Source organism: Channa argus, chromosome 1 (assembly GCF_033026475.1).
Source record: "Channa argus isolate prfri chromosome 1, Channa argus male v1.0, whole genome shotgun sequence".
NCBI lineage: Eukaryota > Metazoa > Chordata > Actinopteri > Anabantiformes > Channidae > Channa > Channa argus.
The window spans coordinates 11,749,622-11,759,454 of record NC_090197.1 but is presented as its reverse complement, the minus strand read 5'-3'; positions in this window follow the sequence as shown (position 1 = coordinate 11,759,454).

Genomic DNA, 9,833 nt, shown 5'->3' with positions numbered 1-9,833 from the left:
ACAAGCGTGAGCATTGAATTCAGTCTGCCGTGCTCCGCTGCCTGCTCTGCCGTGCTCTTTTACTATTCTCATCCATTATAAACAACAGTGAATATTGAGCTTGATCTGTATGTCTTCCACGATGCAGTATTTCCAGTCAATAAAGATGCAATAGTACTTTCTAATTATAAATTGACATGTTAGAAATGTATATGTTAGCTTCTAGTCGGCCTTGTGTACTGAAAAACCTTCTTCAGTATGGGAATATATAGTCCTTTCAGGTCCTGCAGGACGACAAGCTCTCTAAAGTCATCATCATAGTAGCCCATCAGCTGCTCTAAAGCTTGGAACAGGAAGTTTATGTTCCTGGCACACTGTGTGATACAATCATAAATCATATCAGCACAAATCACGCATGCATCTGTCTGTACACAACAAATTTACATGCTCGCGGTGGTACGCGCACACTCAAGCACGGAAATATATGTACTCAGACCATCAAGATCCTTTGAAATATGGGAAATCGGAGACTGTTTTGTCACACATTGTTATGGTGGCAGTTCTCTGTTGATGGATAGTGTCTATGCTGACTCACGTTGTACGTGAATACACGACAGCCAAGGTAAAGTTTTAGAGGGTTTTGCACCGAGCATGTGAATAACACTGGACTTTCATCCTGAGCCTACAACTGTCTCAGACCAGAGCATGTGCCTGACTATGTCCATTTCTCTCTCCTTACCTGTCAGTGCCACTATTAACTGTCTCTATTTATTTTTGTCAGTTTATTTCAGGCAACTGCTTTTCATTTTTACCATTAGCACCCAGAATACATTTTGGCAGTGCTCTAAAAACAGGTCCATTATGCAAAACTGACTATTTAGAATAAATTATAGATCTATGCTCACAGAATCTCAAGAAAAAGAACTGGTGTGTACAATATTTGGATCTAGTCGTATCAGCACATGCATTGTATGTGTAATTTAGCTCTCTTCTGCTAGGTAGGTGAGAATTTCTGCCCTGCGCTGAACACAAATTGTATTACTTCAAAGTGTTAGACACCAAAATTGCTTTTATTTCATTCAAAAGACATTAACTGTGTGTAGTTTTGAAGTACATCGGAAAATGCATGAACTATTAAACAAATGCACTTGGGAAGAGAAGTGAAGTCATTTATCAGTTATAGTGGGCTGACTTGTCATCTCACAGGGAGATTTCTGTTGCTCTTCCTACAATTTACATGCTCTATTTACATAAAATATGCCACAGGCACACTCAGTGTGGGTTGCACTACAGATAAATTGGACACTGCTGTGGGACATGGATGCTCATGATAAATGCTTTATAATGTTTAAATATAAATGGATTACAACAGGGGTGTCAAAAGTAACAAAAGTAGCATTTCTTTTCATTTCACCAAATCAAATTATGTGATGCCAATTTTCCTGCAGCTAAAAAGTTCTTAAAAAGGACATATTTTAAAAAAAAAAGCAAATTCCTCCGGATGCCTCCCGAAGTACTTCCTTTTTTACTGACAAATTTTAATGTCAGCACTGTCAGTAAAAGAATGTCATTTCAGTAGAAAATTCAACTGAGCATTTGCCATCTTATTGCAGGAGCCACTCAGCATGGATTCCCAGAAAAGGTCTATACACTTGGGTGCAGTTTGGTTAACAGTGTAGGACAGGTGTAAAGCAATTACACATGAATCATGTAGCACATTGAGTCAGTCAGCAATAATCCTTTTATGTTTAATCCTGCTATGCCAGTTTATGTTGCTGCACCTTCAAAATGAAATCACTCCATTATGGCTTTAGAAATATCAGATAATATAGAGAACAGATAACTTATTTATTTGTTTCTTTCTTTTTTCGGTCTGTTCGGTGAGTTGGTGCAAATCCTCCTGGTTTTGATATTATCACAGCATTTGTGTTAATTAAGGCAGCAAGGGAGCGTGTGCATGCTTATTCAGTTGATTGCCAGCAAACCTACAGAAGAAAATTGCCCTGAATCTGCCTAACAACTGTATTTTTTCTTTTAACCAGTAGAGGGCATACTGGTTCTACTGGATATTGCACCCACCCAAACACAATTTGCGCCTTTTGAAACCAACAAGGTTTAAGTGCAGAGGTGCTGGATCCAGGGAGCTAACATTTATACTTTGAGGGTAAAAAAATGAAAGTATTGTACTTTGAAAATTTAGGGGCTGAGCTCAGGATATGACAGGTCTTTCCATTATCACAACTCATATTCAGTGGTACTAACCAATCACCACACACTAGTCATTTTGCATCCTAGTAGGACTTAATTGCATTTAAACAGCTGCTGTTGGCAAGCATTACTTTTTCTCCCTCTTCATTCCTCGCAGCACTTTCAATCACTCGCCTGTCACAATGTATCAAAAAGAATAAGTTCAAGAATTAGTACTGGTTAAACACCGTACCTGCTGCACCATGTGTATCCCCGTTAGCTGCTTAATCAGGATACTTTCAAACCCGATTAACCCTTCGTGTGAGCGGCAGAATGTTAAAGCAAGACAAAGTCATCACTGCTTAGACATATAGACACAGAGGCAATCGCTCGAATAACCCTTAGGTGGTCTTAATAATCCAGGGGGAGATACTCTCCTGCCAAAGTCACTTATCATTCCCACATGCTGGTTGCCATGGTTACACCTCATACATCAATCAAAGCGGCTGAGGAGTGTGTTGGTTGGTGAAAGCGATAAACAATATTTTAAGCTCCAGTAAGGAGATGACAAGGAAGACAAATTGCTGCTTGCTTCGAAATCACCCCCTCGTAGCTCTCTGGGTCCCGCTAACGTCAGAGGCCATTCCCCCCTCACCAGCCCAGCTGTTTTACCAATTCTTTTTTTTTCTTTCTATTTCAAATACCCATTTGATTTAGTTGTTCACTTGACATATTAGAAAGCAGCGATTAGGGTGTGGAGCCTTGCTACTGGCAGCAATAGTGGAAGCAGCAGAAGCCACATTCTTGAATGAACAGTAAGGCCCTGAGCTATAACCCATCCAGCAATTATCCTAGGGATGATGTGCCCGTTAAGATAAGAGCGGCAGACAGCCAAGGCCCAGAGATAAAGAGATGACACTGCTCCTGTATGAGGAGTCATTACCTCCGCTGTTCTATCAGGAATGTTTCTTTGATGGCAGTGCACTTGATAGCTCCAACATATAGATATATTTTAATTTCCTTATGCTTCAATTAACTATTGTGCCATTATATTCACGGCTAGAAAGTGGCCCAGAGTGCTTAATAGGAAAAACCCAACACGGCTGTGTCAGAAATAACAGCATGTTTGATCTAGGGAGTGTTTGTCTTGTTTGCTTATAATCAACTAGACCAGAACTTGGCAGTTATATTGCGATTTCACCATCATAAAAAGCCAAAATGATTTGATCATTTGAGCAGACAAGGACAATGACAGTCTACTGAATTCCCAGCATCAATCAATCCCTAGTTGCATAAGTGATGAGATGATGATTTGGGACTAATTTGGTTCTGTATGTCATTTAATCTGTGTTCCAAATCCATTTGTCTATTTAGAAATAATTTACTGATAGCTCTCCCGATCCAGTTAATGTTCCATGAGAGACAGCAACAAATCTGATGTGACAATGGTGATCTCCAACCATATCTGCTGTGGCACTGTCTAAACCAATTTGCACTTTATACTCAACTATTAAATAATTCAAAGCAGAATTGTTTTTCTCAAAGAGGAGGAAAGAGACTTTAAAACGATACAAAAATGCATATGTGTGGTATAATCTGACACTATCACAATATTTATAGACTGTTAGGATGTCTGGTGTCCTCTCTTGAGGTCATTCCCCAGCATCTCTCCTGGGTTAGGATTTGGGCTCTGACAGGCACAGTCCAAAAGGTGGATTTTCTTTGTCTGAAGTAATTCTGGAGTAGATTTTCTTTGACATTTAGTGTCATTGTCTTGCTGAATTACCCAACTTCTACTGAGCTCCAGTATTTGAACAGCCACAAGCTACAGTGATGAAAACGATCCCTTACACTGATTTCAAAACCTACTTTGTAATATTAAAGCTCCAGATGAGCCACGACCCAGGTAATTTCACTCTTAGTTGGAGAGTTTGATAAGAAGATCAATCCCACACTCATGCCTGTTTGCTTTGTGTCCGTTTGTGCATGGATGAATCAAAACAGATAGTCTGGGAGCTTTAGAGATGCAAGTAAATGAAATTAAATGAGCACATTTTAAATTTTGTAAGAAAAAAGGGAATTACTATTTTTTTTAGTAATGCATAGATTTAGGTATATGCTTTTTAAGCTTGCTGGAAATATATCTCAACATATATACATAAAAAAAATACCACCTTATCATCTGATCATTTCATGAACTGATTCATTTTTTTTGTCCCTGTCAGCCACAGTTGTTGCTCTGGCCACTGATTTTATGTTGGACTTACTTCACTGTCACTCTTCAAACATCCAGAAGATGTCCTCAGATTTTCATCTCTCCTAGTCACATGACTCCCTTAACAAGTCTACTGCATGTGCACCTGCTGTCCATTTCATAGCAACACACCTGCCCCATTTGCCTACACACCTGTTTTTCGTTTCCCTTATTTACTCACAGTATCCACTTTATATCAGTCACCTTTTCCCAGTTATTTTCCTGCTTGTTGTTGGTCGGTCATGCCTCATCTCTCGTCGTGTACAGTATCGACTCGCGTTCTTGTCATTCTGTCTTTTACTGGTTCCTGTATTAGTTCCCATGAAAGCCTGCTGGCTTTTTTGTAAGTTTTTGATGACCAATCAAGGACAAAGAAGAAGAAAATCAAATGCATTTATGACCAATGGGACACTTGTTAATGAACCACCACACTACTCTTGGCTTGCTACGATCCAGAGAAGCCTTTTGTACACATGCAAATACATTAGGAACATTTATTTAAAAAATAGAAGCATGAATTTGGTAATTATAACACAAAATCTGCATAGTAACCTGCACTGTAAAAAGCATGTAAAGTTACAGAAAGTAAAATGTTTTTGACAGGCTCTTTAGGCACAATCTCTGCATGAACTTTAAACATCTGGACCGACATTGTGACTATAGCAGAATAATGTTACCCTGGCAGTTCTCTGCTTTTGTTGTGAATGCTACTGCAGTAATGTTGCCACAGGGGTTTGAAGGCTGTCACTGAAGCAATATCACATAAGTCTGTTGTCTTCTGAATTGAGACAGCCTCTGTTGACCGCTCAGGAGAGTGAAAGACGGGTCATTTGTCAAGCTGAGGCAGCTGGGAAATTGGTAGGCATACTTCAATTTTCAACACGTGAGTCATATTTTTTCCTCTCCCGTAGAGATAATGTCAGACAAAGTTCAAATGTTTCCTATACAATACATTTCTCATATCTGAATGGCAAGCCCCCTTCAAAACCCATCATGCAGAGCCTACTTGAACCATAGCAAACCAATGAAAATATTGATAAGGCAGCTATTATTCTGAAGAGGTGGAAATGCAATCCAACTTTACTTTTGAGTTTGACATTCTGCCTGCAGACAGTTGATATCTCTGTAGGGCACAGCTTGGTACCTCACTCTTCTTTATTTTTCCAATCTCTCCTTCTTGCTCTATCAATTGCAAGTTTAATATAAACTTTTTTTTCACCATGTCAATTGGATTTGAAGAATCACTGCAGGCACTTTGAGCTGAGTCAACAGGTCAGAGTCATTCTTTATGAATGTGGTGAACTGTGAATGTTTGCAGGCAATTTTCTATGCTGATATGTTTTAGTGAGTTGTTCTCATAAAAAATGATTAAAGGATTTCTTGCCTGTGTGCTATGCCTGCTTTGTACAAACAGATGCATTTCTTTTAATTCCATAATTGCATAATTATTCTATAATTTCATGGAATAATTACTGTGATTAAAAGCCTGATTAAAATATAAAATGACAGAGTCTGTGACTGCTAATATTTCAAATAAGGAATTTGAGTAAAATAAAGATGCACGGATCCAACATGCATTATATTATTATTTATATTTAAGTAGTTTTTATTTTAAGTTGCGCTTCATTAACATTATTGGACTAATTGTTTTCTTCCCATTTTTTAAAAAAATGTTCGACAGAAGTATTTTTGTAAACAAAAAGCAAAAGATATTGTCAATCAAAACAGTTATTGTGTCTGCAGCCCACAACCTCTTACTGTAGAGAGAATTAAATTTTTATTTGCTTTGAAAAATGAGAGATGAACGCAATGAATGCAATAGCATCCTGGGGCAGATGCAGCTTTATAAATTGAGCAAAAGCACTCTGATCTCTGGGATGATAGATCACACCACATTCTATTTCGAAATATAGGAGCTTATCACACTTTCATATTTTATCACAACAAGCAATTTTCTTTACGGAAGGCTGATGCTTGCTGCATATAAAAATGACTAAGCAATGCATTGCTATAGATGGTAACAGGGGACTAAGATTAACAGTCGTTTCATACAAGATGAACCCTAAAGCCGATTCCATGCCAGCGCACCTTACATTGAAACAATTATTAAAATTTTGTGTAGTTGTAAAGTGTCATCCAAATTTTGCCTGGGACTGAGTGAGTCATGTACACAATAAGGAGAGTTAACTGGCCTCCTGTGCCCCGCTGACTGTTGTAGAAATGAGGCATACCCAGAGTGAAATGGTGTGTCACTGATGAGGGCACACAGGTAACCCTTTGCACATAACTGACACATCATCAAGTAGAGGTTAACTCAGGTCATTGCTCGTGTATGTGTTATTTTTTTCATCCTCTGACTCATCACTGAGACCTGCGCTCAAGGTCTCATTTAACTCTGTTGTCATAGAAACCAAACCCAAATGCATCAATTTCAAAAAGAAATTAGGAATTCCATTAAAGCCATTGACCTTGAGCCAATTATTGCCATGCCAAGCAGCTTCATAGAGAGTATTAAAACAGACTGCTTAACTCCCTGTTGGCTACAGGTAAATAAAGAGTTCATAACAATGGTTTTCTTTAAGTGCTCTCATTTCGGTTAATGATTGTGGTGCACATTGCTGTTCACAGTGGTGATCCCCAGCCAATAACTAATAGTCCTGTTACAATGGATCACACAGACTCTGAGAAATCTTTCAAGCCTGCTACCGTCAGAACGAGCAAACATTCTATTCTACCATACTTTTTGATCAAATATAGAGTATTTAGTGGATTTTCCTCTTGTTCAATTGTACATATTGATGATGCACAAGGTAATTAGTGAAGAGCAATGCAAAGTAAATGAACCGAGAAAATAATTAAAATCCTAGTCTCAAATTTACTCACTGTGTAGTTTGGAAGAGAGGAAGGTAGTTACTGGCAGACATATGTGAATGAATGAATTAGACTGTTAATTATCTGATGCATTAGCATTTAATCTGTGCTTGCTTGCCGTCAACCCACTGCATGCTTTGAAAGCCTAGACCCCATTTAAAAATCCCCTTTCTGACCATAGATTTCATATCATCATTAGATTAGAGGCTTCCTTCCTCCAAGTACATTCAGCAATTTTACTTTCATCAGTGACAACCAATTCATAGAGGATTCTTTGCTTTGTCCTACATGCTTATATAATACCATGCACAATTGATTGGGAGATTTGAGATTATTCTGCATCTTGTGACAAATTCCAAAATCCAGTCAATACTGCTCCTAGATATCACCATAGCTATTTGTGCTTTTCAGGATTCACTAGCGATACTGTTTTCAATGACATCAGTTTAGGCAAAGAGTATAAAAAATGACTTAATGACTATAATCTTCTTAGCCAGTTATGACACCTCTCTTTATCTTCATTCTAACTTTCTCACACATGCAGATAAAATGGAGAGAGAATGACACAGAGAAAAGTGCAAAGTGTTTTCTTGCCAGGCATCTTGAGCTGTTTTTCACTACTGGCCTTTGGCAAACTGCAGATACCTAAGAAGGCCAAGCAAAAACTCAACAAGCTGGTGGTGTTTCTGGTAGAAACAAAAGTAAAGAAAGTCAACAAGTTTGTTCCTGGAGACACAGGAAGGCAATTCTGCTCAGCCATGGCAACAACCCTCATTTTGGCTGGCCTTCATTTGGACTTAGCCTGCAACGATATTCGCAGGCTGAATTCCTATTTGTCCCAAAGGTCATGCATTCAAAATTTGGAGGTAGAAGCGAAAGGTTGAAATGACTGAGTATTCATTGTAGGATAAGAAGGCCTTGATGAATGATCAAGTAACTGAATGCATATGTGAACACTAAGCTGTGTGTGCACTAGTCCATACACAAGGATGTATTCATCCGCAAGCATAAGTTTATATGCATTCATGAAGGATAACATGTGTTTGGCTGCACTCTATCTTTACACACTTCTTTTGCTTGTGCGTATGCTGTTGTTTGCGTGTATGCATGAGTTTTTTTGGCAATGACATTCAGCTGTAGCATTGGCCTGTGACACATTCTGTGATACTAAATTTTGTTCTCTGTGATCTCTTCATGCACTCAAACTTCTTATCCACTTCTGCCACTCCATCTACTCTCCATGATGACCCCTATCAATTTCATAATCATCCTTTTACCCCTTATTATTGCCTTCCATCTGCCCATCTCTCCAGCTGTGTATTCCAATATCCCTCTTATCTCACCCTCATGTCTCCAGAAGATAGCTGTAATCTACAGTTGTGCTAAGCCAGCTCAAACTTCAGTCCAATTCGTCTGCATGAATATTTAATTTGCATTTTTTAAATGTTAATCTTATAGGGGACTGAGTAGATGTAATACTGTCGGTGCAAAGTGGTTATTTGGGTCAGTTTGTGAAGTTATTAAACCAGTAATGGACCAATCTGAAGTAGTAAAGTATAATCAGATAAACAACATTGAATCTCTTTAAACGCACCAATCAATGACGGTGAGCAAAGAAAACTGAAAACTTGAGCAATGCATAAACATTATTAACCTTTAATTTAAATTATAAGCAATGTTTTGGGGGTCAGCGATTAAATGAGATCACTGTTTGTTTAGAAATCTACTTCTTTTTTTGTACCGTGCTCCAAGAGTTACCACAGTGCTGTAATTTAGATTTACATGCAAGATACTATATGTGAGAGGAATTTGAATTGAAAAATTTTCCCCATATACTGTACAATAGAAGACTGTTCTTCTCTCTTTGAAAACATCACATCTGTAGTAAATCAATAAAGCTTCCTGCTTCACCCTCATGGTTAAATAAAAAAATGTAAGCCAAGCCTTATCAAAAACGTGTCCATTGTCTTGAGTGACTTATTCCAATATAGGCTTTTAAGGCTTTAAGGCAAACTTGTACATCCCGAATTTAAAAGAATGATGAATGCTGCATTCGTACCTTTGCTGGCGGACAAAATAAAGATGAGACACATCAATCTTTATTACCACTCTACCCCCCTGTCAAGAACATCCAAGGGCAACAGAAATATTGCACTCAGAGAGCACATTTATCTTCACACACCTGTGTATAGCCTTTGGATGAAAAGAAACAACTTCCTTCCATAGATTCTAGGCTGTTTGCACATCTCTCATCATCTTTGCTTTTACTCTATTTCAACGCTTTGGAACCGACTTCAGGAACATTAATAAGGGGTTTATTTATAGTGAACCCCACACTGACTCAATTTCATATATAACAGGGGATAATTCCTCCTTTCAATGAGTCGCAACTATAATTTAGTGTTTTATTGGTGAAATGGTTTGTCTGTCTAGCCGTTGCTGCTCTCTGATTGGGTAAAAGGCTTGAATCCCCGCCCCCTCGTACCTGTCGATTTGTGAGAGGCCCTCAGCGCCTTGTGACGCCCCGCCTGCCGCGTCCCTC